This window comes from Ptychodera flava, chromosome 4, assembly GCF_041260155.1.
Source record: "Ptychodera flava strain L36383 chromosome 4, AS_Pfla_20210202, whole genome shotgun sequence".
In the NCBI taxonomy this organism is placed as follows: Eukaryota; Metazoa; Hemichordata; class Enteropneusta; family Ptychoderidae; genus Ptychodera; species Ptychodera flava.
Window position 1 is genome coordinate 21,054,419 of NC_091931.1, and position 19,125 is coordinate 21,073,543.

The 19,125-nt window shown below is 36.7% G+C and overlaps 1 pseudogene; it reads left to right on the top strand.

Moving 5' to 3' along the window:
- Positions 1–728: 728 nt before the first annotated feature.
- On the top strand, positions 729–10,252 carry LOC139131159 (cysteine sulfinic acid decarboxylase-like; annotated as a pseudogene).
- The last annotated feature ends 8,873 nt before the right edge of the window (positions 10,253–19,125 follow it).

A 19,125-nucleotide genomic window follows, 5' to 3' on the forward strand; every position in this document is an offset into this window, starting at 1 on the left:
GATAACTCTTGTTTTGTTAGTAGAGAAATAAGCTGATTTTCAGTATCGTCGTTTGGGAATTGATTTTACTGAAAAAGTACTTTCTTTGGACTTTGTATTTCTGACAGACTAATAAAAAGTGTGTTTCATCTTCAATACTGTTGGTGTTACACTGACAAGATGAGGAGTGTAGGGTGGATGTCCTTCATTGGAAAATATGATGCCGTGCTGTTCTTTCAAAACGCTATGGCGTAATTGTCCTGTACAATAGAGAGTTTCAATATTACCAGGATTCAATGGAAGTAATAGGGCATAGGGTATATGGCATCTTGTCAATACCAATGACATAAACATCCATGGATTCTTGTTATATTGTCTCTCTCCTCCATGACTTGGTCATCCCCTGGCCGCCTCAGACATTCCCTAAAATTGTCTAATTTACTAAAAAATGTCTCTGTCACGGGACTATGGTCACTGTAAACTATGTTTAAAAGACTCCAACAGTCTTGTGAGTACTTTTATACTGTGATGCTAAATTATTCGGAAACTACAAAAGGCCATTTTTGTATTGTCCGCTTCTTGTGATGGCGATCACACTGCATTAAAGTCATGACACACAGTGTTCAAGATATGCACCCCTTTGAGCTACCAAGTTATTTAGGTCAAATAATTGGGGTCATGTCAGCATATCTCACAACAGCTGATTGGCCTGACCCTTGTGTGTGTACATAAGGTTATAGTTTATACTGAACTCAAGGGAACATATTCTGCCATGTCAGCTGAGTAGACGTTTCGTCGTGAAACAGCGGACCTGACAGTTGGGGAACTTTCTTGCTGTACGCTGGGACCTGTGAATCATATACTGAACTGACGACTGTCCCTACCGTCACTGTTTAACGTGACGTCTTCTGGAAAATCTACCACAGGCAGCCATGGAAGCAAACAATGGTAATTACACACCATCTGAACATATATGTAGTGCTTTTGAAAATATTTATTTCCCTTTTTAATATTCTATATGACTTAAAATTTTTATGTAATCCTATATCAACTTTATAAGATACATGCCACACACCACAAATTTGAATGTCACCGCATGGCTCTTCACATTTCTCAACATAGCAAACACGTTATCAACAATTACATATAAGCACGTGTGTGCCCTCATTGCATGCAGAATGCTTCGATCGTCACAGTAAAGGCTTCTCTTCCGTTGGTCAGAAAAAGAACACTCGGCAGGGAGCAACATATTTGTCGAAATTTCATTGTATAAGTCCATTGTGTATCAGAGTAATTGAAATGCCACATATAAATTGTGTGCAACATTTAGTTTTAAACACGCACCGATTAATACAGATATTCACACCTGAAAAATCATGTGGGGCCTACTTAAGTTTGCAAAATCAGCTTTATGTTCCTATTCTAAAAACCCTTCTCAGATTTTAACATATGTTTCTTGACAGGTACCCATTCTTTCAGTTGCACAATAACTCCAGTTCAAGGCCATTCGTCTGCCAATCTACTGCATATATCATAATGTGTCATATTACGCTAATCTTGATTTATAATCACCTCAATGATTACTCCCGATTCTAAAACTCGCAAAATCTTCTCCTTGAACAGGTTCAACAAGTGGCATATGAAGGCCATCACTCTTCAAAGTATTTGTTACGAGAAATTTTCAGACATTTAGCTTAAAGCCAAACACCTGAAATTCTTACAATATCAAAGTCCAAACATTTGATAAACGTGTGTGCAGCTGTGTTGAGTTCGGTGATAGTGTTTACACTAGCTTCACATAACAAATATTGATTTACAAATCTAAAAATAAAATTATACCTCTCGTTTGATGTAAGATTGAAGACTAAAGTCAGGCATATGAAAATCTACCTCTTAGAATATACGTGGAAAGCATTGCCGCATTCTCGCCTTTTAATATAGCTTATCAACTCATTACAGTAGAATAACTAACTTGAACAATTATTATCGTTTTCAAACATACTTAACACGAATTTCGCAGTCCAAGGTCTTAATAAAATGATTGCCGGTTGTACATTATTATTTGAGATGCTTACACCCCGGACTTACGTACTGTACGTGATGTAAAGTGCTGTTACTGGTTAATGTCAAGTTCAAGGCTATAGTCGAGTCTTGATAACAGTATATGTCTAGTCGTTGCGACTGACCCGGAATGTGTATGACCTAGTTTAATTTACAACATTTAGTGTCGTCATAGTTCGACTTTTAGACACCTTAAAACACACTGATCTTTTTTCACAAAATTGGCAACACTCCTTGGTTTTCTCACAATGACAGGTAATCCCACATCAGGCGGTGATGTTGCTAGTTATGAACTAGTGGATGGTTTTGAGATCAGCGACGGTGACATGGCAAATCTCACTGAGGATCAGAAATTCCTCCGAGATGCGATGGACATCATTTTCAAAGAGGGCGTTGTGAAAGCACGTGATCGGAGAAGAAAAGGTAAGAATTGAAAATGGTAAATTTAGTCAATTTAAAAAACAAACTGATCGAGGTACATAAATTCCAAAAGATGTGTTGGAGATTAATAGAATCGATTGTAATGTCTGGAGTACGACAAAAGAGCTATTGGAGAACATTTTTGGATTGCAACGAATTTGAGCTTTTTTATTTGAAATTTATATAGGTGAATGTACTCAATATACATGAGAACACAGACCGGGAATAAATTTATACATACATGTATGTATGCACAAGATTGCAGTAAGTGACCTTACGACTAACAGATCTTCTTTTGTTCACACAAATCAATTGTCTTCGTCTTCGCAGTTGTTGAATATCGTGACCCTGGTGAACTGAAGGAAATATTTGAATTAGGTATAAGTGAAGAAAGCACCGACTCAGAAAACTTGCTGGAAATACTTAAAGAAATTTTCAAGTACAGCGTTTTGCCAGGTGACGACTCTCAACTTGAAATTAAAGACAATATAAACGACAGAAGTGATCTATTCAATCAATCAATCAATCAATCAATCAGTTAATCAATCAATCAATCAGTCAATCAATCAATCAATCAATCAATCAATCAATCAATCAATCAATCAATCAATCAATTGATAGTAATCTATTCAAATATACCTTGTCAAATAAAAGTCAGGTTCAGAAGTTACAAAATGATGAAGCAGTTAAAAGAATATGGTTCCAAAAAGCTAATATGTTGCATGATCAAATTCAGGTTCAATAAGCGTATGTCAAGGAATAAATTCTACCCTTGTCATCAAATCCCGTTCTAAAGATGCCTAAAAAATAAAAGTCACTCAAATAGATATTTAAGACACCCCACCACATACCAATTTACTATTGACAAACCCCCAAAGCATAGCGTTAAACCAATGCGTGCATTTAACTAAGTTATTCCTTCGCTAGTTTCGTTCCGTGAACACCATAACCACTAAAATAAATTCAATGTTACATTGACCTGTTTTACAGCAAATCCAAGATATCATAATCTGCTCTATTCTGGTCAAGATTCCTATGGCCTCGTCGGCCAGTGGCTCACAGACTGTATCAATCCCACAGCGTGAGTATCACAGTCAATAACTTTTCCCGCTTTCCTACATTGCATGAAATGGTTTTGAAAAATGTCAAAATCCATTTTTCTTGGAGTGTCTAAAATCTACAAAATTAATGTAATGAAATGAAATACTAGGCCGGCTATAAAGATGACCTTACACAGGGATTAACAACGATTGCGATAAAACTTATAGTACGTAATGAATTTTGCACTTCTATAAATTCAAAATTTTCTTTTCAGAACAGCCGCCATCGACACACACGCCTTGAAATTGAAAGACTTAAAAGCTCAAACTTTCCCCAACGAAACTGTCGACCATTCTTTGAAAAAAAAATCAAGAATCAGGGAAGGAGTCACTTTGCAAAGTTTGATACTAAAGAAACAGATTACCTAACGTTTACCGATACTTCAAAGTCACAAAGGCCGCCATCCGTATGTTAACTTTATGGGGAAAATTTAATTTTCGATTTTCACAAAACTTGGCCGGTGAAAAGTTAACTTAGGCTTCTCCACTAGTTTCAAAATGACCCCCTCACAAGCGATAGACTAACAAAGAATTTTAAAAAATGAAGGTTCGCTTATCTGTCACGGGGGAGGAGGCGTCATTAATCTTATATGGTATTTTGACTTTGTGATGTAGGATCCTGGATGGTAGTGAGCGTCGATTTCCTACCTATGCAATATATTTAGTAGGTTGTATATCCTATATTATATCATACCAGTATATTGATGGTGAAAATACAGCGATCTGATTGGTCGAGGCGCGAAAAATACCGTGGTATATTGGCGATATATTATCTCTGCACTGTCTTATCATCAAACACTTAACCCACTTTTTCTACATCAAGGTATACTTTTGAGTGTGCTCCGGTGTTCACTGTCATGGAACAAGCGGTCATTAAAACACTTCTACAATACGTTGGTTATGAAACAGGAGAAGGGATTTTTTGTCCAGGTGCGTCGTAAATTTGTCCAGTCGTGTTCATGATAAATGTGTTTCATTGGCACGTACGCCCAATGTGTGTATAAGTATTCTGCTTTGCTTCAAGACGTGCCAAAATTCCATTGTTTACTGGATTCATGAACAAACCGCTTTTTATAATCATTGAAAGATGAGGTTAATATAAAACTATGAAGGCGAAATAACAATGGACTGATATTTTCACTACTGCTTTTACGTAGTCTATGAAAACATAGTGTATGTAAGCAGAGTAGTAGTATATGCAATGTATGAAAATCAACGTATATATCTCATATCAAGGTGGCTCAATGGTGAACATGTATGCAATGAATATTGCAAGATTCAAGAAATACGGTGCAGCTGTGAAAAGCGACGGATTGTTTGGATTGCCAAGATGATTTTGTTTACGTCTGAACAGGTAAGCGGCCGTAGTAATATAATTTCTATTAGTACGCACCTCGAAAGTGAAAGACTTAAACGTTTGCCTAAAACTTTCCTCATCATTACCTTCATCATTCTCTTACCAAATTAAGAATGAAAATCACGGTCACCGTGCAAAGTTTGGTACCGGAGAAACAAATTACCTAAGATTTACTGATATTTGAATTCAAAATGGCCGTCATCCGTGTGTTTACTCTTTGGGGACAAATAAAATTTTCGATTTGCGGAAAACTAAGACGATGAAAACTTTTCTCACTCGAAGTTCTTTAAAATAAGCCCCAGCAAGTGGTAGATTAGAAAAGAACTGTAAAAAGTTAAGAGTATGTCTGGCCCCCAAGCGCATTCTACTTTAAGAAGCAGATATGTGAAGGATTATATCATTGAATGTTCTTGTCGCTAAAGTCACTGTAAATTTTGAACTCCGTGATTATGTAAATATTGGTTAAGTAGGATCGGGCACGGTCCACTCGTGACCGTGGATCGGGGGAAGTCGTGAAACTTATCACGAGATCAGGATATTGTAAGTAGTGTTCTTGGTTATATGGCTAAATTAAGGCACCGGAGAAACTGTAAAATTATTGGAATCAAAGTAAAAAATCCTTGTTCCGGTTAACCCTATTTCGCTAATGACTTTCACAATCGTTGGACACAGGGAAACAGATGTGTAAAACATCAGTACACAGTTTGGCCAATGGTTTCATGTTAGATATTTATTTTATCCCGTTTGTTTTTAGTCACACTATTCCATTGAAAAGGGAGCAGCTCTCCTCGGCATGGGTACCAACAGTGTTGTCCAGGTCAAATGTGATGAAAGGTACGTTTTGGTTGAAAAGTGGCAGTTAACAGTCAGACTTCGCATCATGGCATTTCTTTGTGTTGTACATACAACCCGAAAGGGTGCTAAACAACAATTTATTGAAGCCTGACGATACATTTTAGTGATCTTTCATACTTCTTTGCACTCAGATGCTTTTGAAAAACAGTTATAGCTCTAAGAAATGCGTTTCGAGTGTTCGAAAGCAAATGTTTGCCAAGCTCATTCACACCAAAGATGCTAAACGGAAACAATTTTTGTTTTCGATTATTAGGGGTAAAATGATTCCTGAAGACCTAGAGGAAAAGATTATTGCAACAAAGGAAAAGGTATAAGACAACCACTTCATATGTCTTGATATTGTCATGCAACTTTGTCTTGTTTTATTAGACTTTCTCATCGCTCAACTAAATATTGATTTCTTATCAGTCAGTAAGATGTCACCAGTGTATTGTATGTGTATGTCATCATTATCATCATCACCATCATCATCATCATTGTGTAATAATAAGCGATAACAGAAAGATGAACTGGATAATTAATGTGACAGTAGATACTACTTTTCAAACCTTTTATTTTGCGTATTGTTGTTACTTAACATAATGATCTGACTTTTCTGTCATCTTACGACAAGGGCGTCAAAGTGGATTCATTCAAAATTGATTTACGAATTTTCCAATTTTCCCCCGGCAGGGCAACGTTCCCCTCTTTGTGAATGCAACGTGCGGTACTACAGTGCTGGGTGCCTACGATCCTGTGGACGAAATTGCAGACATTTGTGAAAAACATGGGATATGGCTGCACGTTGATGTAAGAACATCTTTTATCAGAAAACACACAGGGCATTTAGAACGTGCATCTTCAGACTGTGATCTTTCTATAAACTTTAAAAGGCCTTTGCAATTGTGATTTAATAGCCCCACTAACATTTAGACGCTCTATTACATATAAAGCGGGATAATATACTGTCTCAAACAAATTTTGGCTGGAAAATATTCCTGTTGTATAACAGAAATGACCTTATTTATATCACATAAAAAGCATAATTTTCAGAAAAATATTACACAGAAAACAAAATGATATACAATGTTCTCTTTCTCGAAATTAAATATTCTTGCCATCACATTTCTGATAAACAAAATGGCGCTTATTCCGTTTTGTGGACTTAACATGAAGTTCCTTGTCCGTGGAACTTGAACGACACTTTAGGGCAACTCACATTAAATTCGCAATTATTCCCTAATATTCTCCTTTCTTTAGCTCAGAATACACTCGTGACGTGCGACCGTGTCACCACTCGTCTTCGACTTGTACTTGTAAAATCTTCTTGTAGTGCCTCTTGACTTAATATATTTTAAACAGTTTTATCAAACTGTTGTGGCACCCCTTTTCCATAAAATTTACCTAAACAAGGTAGTTTCCCTGTACTTTCTGTAGGCTGCCTGGGGAGGTGGTGCGTTACTGTCAAGAAAGTGGAAAGAGCGTCTCTTTAAGGGAGTTGAAAGGTCAAACTCGTTGGCATGGTGCCTGCACAAGATGATGGGTGTACCGATTCAATGCTCAGCCTTTCTAATGAGAGATAATGTAAGTTCTGGACGAAGTTCGTCAATACATAACTTGTGGACATCATCGTGAATCTGGCAATACCTGAACATAATTTTTGCCTTTTTAAAGCGAAAGTTAATGCCCGGAATATTACAGTGTCGATCAAACCATTTCTTCAGCGTCACTTGATTTTGATTGAAAATGTAGTGTTATCTACATATACTACTGTATGTAAATAATTTTGGTGCTGGGGCGAAACAGTGAGGCGAAGTTACCATTCAGTGTTCTATTCACTTTAATATGTACAAGTAGTAACAGAAAAAGAGTCTGATTTTCGTCAACAAACCACAGGACCAGTCGGCAATTTCACCGAGAGTCCTTTTTTACACAGGTTGGACTGATGCATGAAGCCAACTGTTCCGAAGCAAAGTATCTCTTCATGCAGGACAAGTTCTACGACGTTTCCTATGACACTGGGGACAAAGTGTTCCAGTGTGGTCGCAAGGTGGATGCCTTTAAACTCTGGCTGATGTTAAAGGCCAAAGGTATTTCTGGAACAGAGGAAGAAACCAACATAAAGTTTGAAAATTCCAAGTAATTAAATGCAGTTCTTTGATTATTGTAGACTCGATCATTGAACTTTATGTCATTTGACCCCGAGTCGAACATCCTAAGTTATTAGAATCTTATTACCAATATTCCCAGGATAAGGTCGTGCGACTTCACACCTTATTCCCTGCATTTTAATCCTCGTCAAAGAATCATTTTGCAGCGCGCGTACAAATGGAAAGGATAAACCTAAACCTGCATGCACTAATCAATAATTATTGAAAATAATCTCTATTATTTCACTGACAGTGTTTCCCACTCTGTTTTTTTATATGTCCAAAATAAAACTTATTGATTGTCTCATCTACTCATCGACTTCTAAATATCTGTTTTGAACACCATAGCTGCATAGATTGTGGAATTGTGTTTCAAACACCCAAACCTTGTGATAAAAACTAATGCTAAAACACATACAAATGAAACATTCACAAAAACATATTCCAATTGATTTGTTTTACAGATATTTTGCCCAACTTATAAAGGGAAGACCTGGTTACAAATTTGTCGCAGAAGTGAGTAATTTTCAAATGTAACAGTACTATAGTGTTTTGATGGCTTTCTAATAATCAACCTACTTCTTTCCTTCTTTCAAGAACATACAGTATAAACACTTTAAGTTGCAGATTTTCAAAAAAGCCTGTTTGAAAATTTCTCACTTGATAATAAACTTAGATGTTATATTGTAAGCAAAAATACCTAGATTCCGCAAAACGATTCTGTAGAATTTTGAAAAAACGCCCAACGTTACAGTTTTAACGACGACCGCTCTTATAGGAATGTAAATCGTTCCGCAAAAAACGGAAAACACGATTAGAACTATTAATTTGGGATAATTGCATAGTGAAGTAATGTCGGTTTAATCTGCAAATGTAAGCTCAACGGTTTTTCATTTTAAGTTATACATTTATTTTAATGATTAATTTGTAACATTTTGCAACATTTTGCTATAGGGCACCTAACACTTTTGAGAAATTTGAACAATGTGAAGATACAATTATCCCAAATTAGTTTCAATCGTGTTAGAATCAGATGTAATTATTGCAATCTGTGTAAATAATGATTAATGTTTGAAGTTTTCACTCTTATTTTTAATCGTCCATTAAAATGAGTGATATGGCGACCATTTTCGTCTAACCGACAGCCGGAGTGCACCAATGTGTGTTTCTGGTATATCCCGCCATCTTTGAGGAATATGGAACAGAATGAAGACTTCAATTTGCTTCTAGGAAAGGTATGTGGTGAATCAATAGAGACGTATTACAAAGAATGGACAGCTAAATGCGTTATTTGCGGGAATTTGTTCTTAGAATGCGCCAGCAGGGAATAAGGTCACTCATGTGGCATTCCAGTAAACGTAAATCCACATTTACATATACATTTCAAACAGTGAGAGCTGAAAATTGTACCAAAAAGTATTGGGCAACAAAACTGTTTGCCATTTTCATATCACATCTTGTGTTTCCACAGTAAATGTAAATTAGGTCGACTGTTTCTTCAAATTTACACCAATTAATGAACGCAGTGTAGATGGGGAGCTCTTATACTGCGTTTAACAATCATATGTAAGGCCTACGTATGTAAATAAATACCGCAATAGGATCCAAGCTGACGTTTACTATCACGAAAGAATGTTGACCATGCAAAGGGTAATTTTCAAGACACCAACGTGTTTTACTTGTATGTTTTCCCTGTATAATGATAGATACATAGCTCTCTCTCTCATCACTAAAATATTGTCACATCTTTCCGTTGTTCATTAACAAACCCAGATCGAACAAAATATTGTCATCTTGCAGGTTGCACAAATCATAAAAGAGAGGATGGCCAAACAGGGCACGCTGATGATTTCCTACACGCCTCTTGGCAACTTGCCAAACTTCTTCAGATACGTCTTCAGTAATCCCAAGACAACCAAGCAAGACGTTGAATTCATCGTCAGTGAAACAGAACGACTAGGGCAACACATCACAGTAGATGAGTTGAGGGCCTACAAAACCGTCAATGATCCCTAAGATCAGATCTTAATATAATATTGGGAATAAACACATCGACGAACACATTTTGAAACGAAAAATCATGCTTTGAAGTAAATATTTTTTCCACGGTGATAATATCAAATTTAAAATGTTTTATAATGAAAATTCCACAGTTAAAGTTAATTTTCACAAAGATCTATGAAGAAGGATACAAAATATGTTTTCCGCTCTGTAACAATACTGTAACAATAATCGTGCAAACATTTGTGCTCACAGAAGTCCACAGTCGTTCTAAATGGATAGTAATTTTTTGTAATCTGGACCGTATGATGCAATGTTCAGTGAATAAAAACCTTCATGACATCTGAAAATGGCTTTCCCCTTGTGGTATGTACATTTAAAAAAAAAATTCCTTCTCTCACGTGACATATCGGAGACAATCGCCGCTTCGTTCGATACCGTCATTTATTTTGTTCTGTTAACCAAGTGTGTTCTCTTAATGTTCTGTCTTGAGTATGCTGAAGTACAGCCATGGCCTTTCCAACACAAATTGCACCGCGCAGAAAATGAATGCTGTGTTAACAAGCTGAATACCAGGTATTCTGTTATGTATTTTGGAGCAATACTAATAATTGCATAGATATAAAATACTGGAAAACAGCTAGAACAATGTAGAATAACAAAGGATGAAGCTATTAACCCCATCCATACTGTTGTCATAATGCTTTAAAAATTCTGCATTAATAAAACTCTGCGTGGAACCGTGTGTGCAACATTAGCTCTCACTGTGACCACTGGTATATTGTGTGAATGATACCTTTATAGTTGGTGAATTTGTTTTTCTAAAATACTCCCGCAATTGCTGTGATTGTATATCAACATAATCCTGGTGGAGCAAATCTGTGATACCAGTTCCAATAATTTTGCTCGGGCTGTTTATTATACCACCAGTCTGACAGATCATTGAATATCTTAACATTGGTTGGGTTCATGAAATTATTAAAATTAACATGATGAGGCGGCGGCTCTAGATCTGAATACAGATCTTTATTATATCACCAACCTAGCCCCAGGTGGCAATTACGCTCAGAATTGCACGCACAGGTATTGTAGCCTACAGAATAAGTTGATTTACGTAAATGACCGAATGCAAACGATCTATGCATATGGCACTTGATGAAGTCTCACCAAGTGTAACACAGCTGGGTCATGTTGTTGCAAAGACACTCGAACGTTATTCGAGGGTCTGTTGCTAACGCTAAATACTGTTTCAACGTCAGAGCTCAAGAGCATCTTCTTGCTGTGAGAATAATCTACTGTAGGCAGATCGAGCGGTATGAACCATCAATACAGTCAAGCGTTGTGAGTTAATCATTCACTCATCTCCACTCATCAGGGAACGAATATTGAAAGCAGAATTATTAATATCGATATTTTTGTAAATCGTGTTTTATATGTCGAGTTTTTATAGGTCGATTTTCTTTTCCGCACCACCAAAGTTAATAAGTCACTTAATAAGGCCATACTGTAAAATGATAGACGTGACGCTGCCGTCAAAAGCTAGCGCGCGATCTATTCCTGTGAGGAATGCGGTAGCGTTGTTAACTAATTCGGACATGTTTATTTTTGAGTCTCAATAATTATATCAGGTATATAGAAGTGGCAATGTTTTCATCTCGGCTTGTTCATCATCTTTCTTCCCCTTATCTGCTTGCCTTTTCGCCTCCTTGGAGTGGCGGCACAACTCAAGGGATTGCAGCCACAGTTTTCAATTCAAATATTGGTAATTTCTAGATGTTTGTTTCCATAATTTCTCAGCCTCAACAGCTTAATTTCAGGTAGAACGGACCTCGGAGGAGACATATTTTCTGACACTCTATGTTTAACAGTTCTTTTCTGTTTTTGGTCTCCTACTTGAATGAACTCTTTTGAAGCATATGGAGTAAGTTTCTTATATTTGGTGTAAAAATAGAAAATTTTTATTATGATCATAAACTTAACGTAGGGTTTAATAGCCTTTTTAAATTTCAAAGATCGGTAAAGGTTCTGTAGTATGTTTGTTTGTTTCCCTATTTCAAAAAAATTGCACGCTGGACCCTGATTTGCATTCTTGGAATACAAATGATGATTTCTTCGAGGAAAGTTTGAGCAAGTCTTGACCATAAAATCTTGTTATTCAAGGCGTGTATTACCTCAATCAGATTGTTTTCGACATTACCGCCCTCACTGCACAGCACGCGTGTCGCCGTCTGCGACGTGCGGCTGCAATCCTCTGGCATTGCTTGATTATCTACTGTATGGGGTCCTTGCCCTTTACACAATCAATACTGCCTGAATACTATGTAGGTGAATGTTTTGTGCCGTACGTGTCATTGAAAAGCGTGACTTTATATTGCAATTTGAATGTGCCCAGAAAGAAAAGTAGATTCCCTACGTTAGGGTTCTCCAGAAAAAAGGTCATTCGTCCCAAATCTTTTAGAATGAGACGCCAGCTATTCAAAAAACCCTTCGGTTCGAAAACGAAACATACGGCGATATTCAATTCACCTTGTCTTGGGACAGAAAATGATGTATCGATGTACTACATAGTTACTCCAATCCTCGTCACGCGTTTTCGCGTCAAAAGTGCAAAACTGCTCGTGAGAGACGTGAAGTGTGTGCGAAAAAGCAAACTAAGGCAATTTGTCAATCTGTATGCCAACTGGAAAAGGGGCGATGACCGAGATCTGTAACATTGTAAGATTAGGCAATATCACTTGTTCTCAAAAAAAGAGAATTCAGTTATCACTAGGGAGTGGCCCAGAGGAACTGTTTGGGTGTTACATTTTACAAACTTGCCCTTCGGGTACTTAAGAATTTACAAATTGTCGGGAGCAGGGTGGGGGAGGGGGTTCATATTACCTTTACTAATTTAAATGATCACGCACTTAATATTTTTGCTACAGTATTGAGGAACATTTGAACAATCACATGAGAATGGCTAAATACCTGCCAGGTACTATGTAGAAGTTTATTTTCACTGACTTTAATTCTCGGAACCTAAAGTACCATTTTGCAACCCAAGTGAGTAATAACTGCCTCAGGCGGTCGACCACATTTTCAATATGGCGGATTTCTACAGGTAGAACGCATTAGATTGCAAAAGCAAAAGTAAAGTTTTAGGTTCTACAGGAATTTAATGGTAGAAATGCCTAAAAAGATGAAAAGATAAATGAGTTTAGCTAGTTTCAGGAACAAGCAAAACGTTTTGCCATGACAGCGATTTCATTTACATTTCCTTCAAGAGTAGTTATGAGAACACTATCTCAAACTCCTGCCTTAGTGAAAAGTCGACCTTTTACCCACAATGCAATTAAATATCAAGTAGTTTGCACCCCAGCACAGTATACTAAAGCTAGTTAAGGTAGCGGGAATTTCACCACCAAATTGTTTTCACTTTTTTCTTGCCTTTTATCAAACAATTGTCACTTGAAAAGTGGCTAAACAACAGAAATTTGTTGATGTAAACGTAACACACAGTATTTCATGCAACAAATATTACATTTGATAAACGTGTCCACTATGATAAAACAAGAATAGCAAACACACGTAAGGACATTTTGATCATAAAAATGCGTGGAATATGACTAAATCTGAGAAAGCAGTCGGGAGACGATGTCGTCTGATACTTTAGATGACTACTTTATTACTAAACTAATAATAGTACAGTGAAGCATAACACTTGGGTGAGGCAGTGCAATATTGACGTGGAGTCAAGTGACGTGAAGTGTCTCTGTTGAAGGCAGAAAATGTCTAAGATTTGGAAAGGCAACATTTCCCGTACATAAAGCAGTTTTGGCGGGGAAGGATCTATAAGTCACGAGAAAGACACATGATGGATAAAATATACTGTCTTAGCAGGTTGGTAGAGTAAACAATGATAGGGACTTCAAACGGCGACTTTAAGCTGAAATCTTGGAAGAAATGTTATCAGAGTATCTAGGGTAAGAGAATGACGTAATACAAGATATTTCGTAGCCGAAATTTAATCGAACAAAACAGGTCTCTCTTCTGTGTACAAATATGACCCTGTGGTCGTAAGCCTGACCACATATTTCAAAGAAACCACGTCCGAATCCCGATAAATATGACTTCATTCTACTTATAAACATACGTAATTTGTATGTACCTTTGAAATTTATTTATAGAACATTTACTTTGTGTATCAAGTTTCTTGTTCTACTCCCTACAGCATGGTGAAACACCCACTGGTCAGCTTGTTTGCATGGCACGTATCGCACAATATGTACGGTGCGCTGATGAAATTCACAGTCGCTCGGTTGCTCAATCTCAACTCTGCGTACAGGCGCGCGGGCGCAGAGCGGAATTTGAGCAAACGAGCGACTGTGGTGAAATTAAGGTAGTAAGCATCTCGAAAGTGAAAGACTTACACTTTTGCTCAAACTTTCTTCAATGAAACTTTCAAATTTCAAATTGTGAATAATAATCAAGGGTCACCGTGCAAAATTTTGTATTGGAGAAACAAGTTACCTAACATTTACTGATATTTGAAATTCAAAATGGCCGCCATCCCTGTGTTAACTTTATGGGGAAAAACAAAATTTTCGGTTTTCTAAAAATTGTTCCATACTCCAAGAGCTATAAAATTAGCCTAAACAAGTAATAGATCAGAAAAGTCTTTTAAAAATTTGAGAGTCCGAATATCTGTCCCCTGGGCGCATTTTACCTTATTCCATACTATTCAACTGTCAACAGTATCATCACTGGCTATTATGTCTTCTTTGACAAATTGAATATTTGGCTGCCGGCTGTACAGAAAGGATCTGTTGTTTATGCACAAAACAAATATCCTGAAAAACACCATTACCACATCTGTGCCCTCAAAATCTTTTTTCGAAATTTAAACAAACAGACATCTCCGAGGTTTTGAAACTTTCTGAGTGGAGAGTAGACGAGTACATGCCATAGGGTATTTTCAAAATATGCACAACGATACAGTGCATGTGCTGTAATACAGGAAATACGGTGTCAAAGTTTAAATCGCATAGTGTGTACAAATGCTTCGTGGTCTAAAAACTGTGATGGTTCGATAATTTGTCAGAAAAATGAGCGAAAATTGGTATCATTATCTGATCTGGGCTGGAAAATGACATCCTTTTATAACACTGAACACTGAAATATGGCTGAAATTTTTGTGGCTGAAATAATTGTGTGCAGCTACGTACCCATAAATTAGAGCCATAACAATTTGTGATAGCATACTAATGTTTTCAAAAACACCAACACCTCAAGCCAGGGAGATTTAAAAGGTTTCACATTTCTGCTAATTTGTAATTTACAAGTTTGTTTCCTTAACCGGGTGAATTATTTTCGGTACATCTTTACCGAAAAATTCGCACAAGTTTTATTTTTTCACCAAATAAAAACTGTTGTACTGAAGTTCAAGCACGTGTTTCAGGTTCATGCGGGGAAATATATACATTTGTTCCCTAACGGGCGAATTTCTAATGACTTCAAAGTTCTATCACTAATACGTGATAATAGGCTAATGTTTGTCTGAAAAAAATGATTTGACGGAGCTTTCGGAAATAATCTCTCCCCGAAGTCGAGAATTGGTGTTTTGTTACCACCGATGTTCTGATTGAAACTATGAAAATCATATTCAAATCACATCATCAGTGGTTACTGCCCGGAGCTTCCGACAGCAATCCACTGGGCCGTCTTCATTGATGGCGCTGATTGGCACCACTGCGCATGCGTGATCTCGAATTTTTGTCCTAAATTCGAGGCAGGTGATACCGTTCACCGTGGCTATTCAATGTGGGTTTGATTGTTAATGTGTAAATAACTTTCCTTAATACCTCTGTTAAACTAATGCGGCTCACGATCCAAGAATATTGCATTTTCTCTTGTGAAATTAGAACCCGGAGAATATTTGTGAATATGTTTGGAAACCTCAAAGACTATATATCTGCACAGATGATTCTCCGGATTTGCATCAGCGTCAGCCCTAATTTTGACACAACTAATACAGCGCGGAAGCAAAGATTAAAATGTCCCGGATTAGATAATGGTGTTCATTCAAATTTCCAACTATTTCAAACAGAGACTAATCGAAAATTAAATGTTTTGCAGTTTACATGTATAATATGAAATTGCACGTTGGTAGATGTTTATTGGAATCCAGTATGCACCCGAACCTTACACAATCAAATCGTGCACACATTAATAGTAGCAGTTTCATTTCAATAAAATCTAATTGTGCACTATAACAAGTTTCGGTCAATATTATCGCGTTTTACCCATTGATTCATCGGCCTCCTTTTCCAACCCCCGCGTAGACCGTGATTTAGATTCATGCCGTATCGGCGACCCCGATCATTTTATCGAACAGCATGTCACGTCATCGAGGGTGCTTGACTTCAGTCAACGAATTGACTGCGTAACCTACCTCCAATTTACTGGCACAGCTTTCAAGGAGGCTCGAACGTCACGAAGCTTCGCCAACGACTCAGTGTCATGAACTTTGCAGTGTTAACTAGATTAAACGTTTATTCTAGCTCTAAATGCAAGAGAGGCAAAACTGACAAATATATCAGAGAGACTGCTTCATGTATGATTCACAGGCTTTTGATGTAATTTGACTACTTCTTTGTTGTGAATAGACTACGTTGTAGATAGATGGGAGTATATAACATACTGCTTTTCAAAGGAGAATAATCATTTAAAGATAAACTAGTAGATCTTGTCTTTATTATAAAGCGCCGCCAGCAGTTATAGCTTTTGATGTATTTTGCCTAATCTTCGTTTTGTCTGTAAAGTGCTATTTCTAGTTCTACTCTCAATGTCGCGTTTAAGCCTCTTGTGTCCAACTTATCAACACAATCTTTCTATGTATAATGTCGTTGTTGGTACCTGTATGCCACTCAGGATTACGACTTCATTTGTCGACTCTAGCATATTGCATATTGTACACAGTGCCACAGTACACTGTGTCTGCAGGGTTTATATGCGGGATTTCAACCTTTTACTGAGAGAACAGAGAGAATAGGGTATTTTAGAGAGCAAAATTACGGAAGTGGTCTTAAAAGATACATCTACTGTCCTTTCACTGACGACCATTATCCCTTCTTTTTAAGATAAAAACCAAACAAACCAAAAATGAGTAAAAAACCCCAAAACAACGATTCTCCTTTGTAAATTTAGGATTTACACGTAATAGAAATCTGCAATATGTCACGGACGTTGCGAAATCCGCCAAATTTGAGCTCAAATTTCTCTGATCTCTAACCCCAATCCATCTTATTTTCCTGTTGTCGAGGATCAAAATGTATGCGAGTGCAAATCTCTCATGCTGTAATGTATAGTGTGGCGGCAAAAAGACCAGGTTTTTGATAGTTTTATTTTTTAATCATCAAAATTGTAGCCGAGACATTTTTAAAGGTTAGCACAAAATATTAAGGTAGAATGCGCCCCTGGAACAGATATTCAAACTCTGAAAATTTTCCAATATTCTTTTGGCCTACCACTTGTAGGGGCTCATTTTGAATCCTGCGGTGTAAATAAAATTTTCACCGTCTTAGTTTCATGGAAATCAGAATTTTATTTCCCCCAAAAGAGATAATACAGGGATGGTGGCCATTTTGAATTTCAAAAATATTGTTAAATACTGGGTTATATGTTTGTCTAGTACCAAAATGTGCACGGTGACCTCCGTTTTTATTCTTGATTTTAAAAGAGAATTTTCGAAAATTTGCTTGAGAAAAGTTTTAAGCAGAGTTTAAGTCTTTCATTTTCGAGGCGCGAACTACCTTAAGGCTATACAAAACCCAATTATTGTGATACGAGGGAAATGCCAGTCCTCGAGATTACACGAGATTTCGGTTACTTAAACTGTGATGACTTCTCTCAAAAGCTTGAAAAACTTATAATCCCTGGGAGTTACCGTTATGAAACACCTCTCTCCGAGTTCAAGTTACTAGGCAAAAGCTGACACTGCGGACTTTCTTTTGTACCATTTCTGTGCTCATATCATTTCAAGGACTGCCTACAGGCTTTACATTTCATCATTTCCTTGCAGAACCCCCATCTGGCAGTCAACAGAAATCCACATCCTGTCCGCTCCAGGGAAGAGCGCACCGACGAAAACACTTCAGAAACACTTCACTCAACAGAAATACAGTCTAATTAAGCTACAGCTGCATACAGAACATGGACAGTATTATAAAATCACGCAACAAAGGGGTCACCCAGCGCAATGATAAACCAGATATGAACTGAAAATGCTCACGTGTTTCATTATATATTGCAGTTTTGTGCAAATTGAACCTTTGCCACATGTTTGCAACTTCATTGAAAGTGTTATTATCAACATAACGAATAACATTCACCACAGATTCATTCTAAATCCAAATCAGGAAAGTTCATTAAAATATGCAAATAAGGAATTGACTGAAATGTTCTTATTAAATATGCAAATTAGGAATTGGCTAAAGTAAAAATGCTTAATGACTTTGAACGTTGTATGATTGTATCTTTAATGTACATAGCAAGTTTCATCAAATTTGGTCTAGTCAATAAAGATAAATATCCCTAATTAGGAAAGTTCATTATATATGCAAATTAGGAATTGGCTGAAGTAAAAAAGTTTAATGACTTTCAATAATGTTGTTTTATAGTACCTTCAATATATGTAGCAAGATTCATCACCTTCGGTTGAGTCAATTCAGATATATATCCCTAATTAGTGAAGTTCATTAAATATGTAAATAAGGATTGGCTGAAGTAAAACTGCTTAATGATTTTCAATAATGTTATATCATAGTATCTTCAATGTACATAGTGAGTTTCATCAACTTTGGTCAAGTCAATTCAGATATATATATCAAATTAGGAAAGTTTATTAAATATGCAAATAAGGAAGTTGCTGAAGTATAAATGTTTAATGACTTTCAACAATGTTATATCATAGTATCTTTAATGTACATACAAGTTTCATCATTTTTGGTCAAGTCAATTCAAATAAATATCCATAACTTCAGAAGTTCATTAAATATGCAAATTAAGAGTTTGATGAAGTAAAAATTTTTTAATGACTTTTAAAAATGTGAAATCATAGTATCTTCAATATACATACCACGTTTTGTCAAATTTGATCAAGTCAAATCAGATATATATCCTTAATTAGGAAGGTTCATTTAATATGCAAATTATCCATTACCTTTTATGTCACCCCTTAATGTCT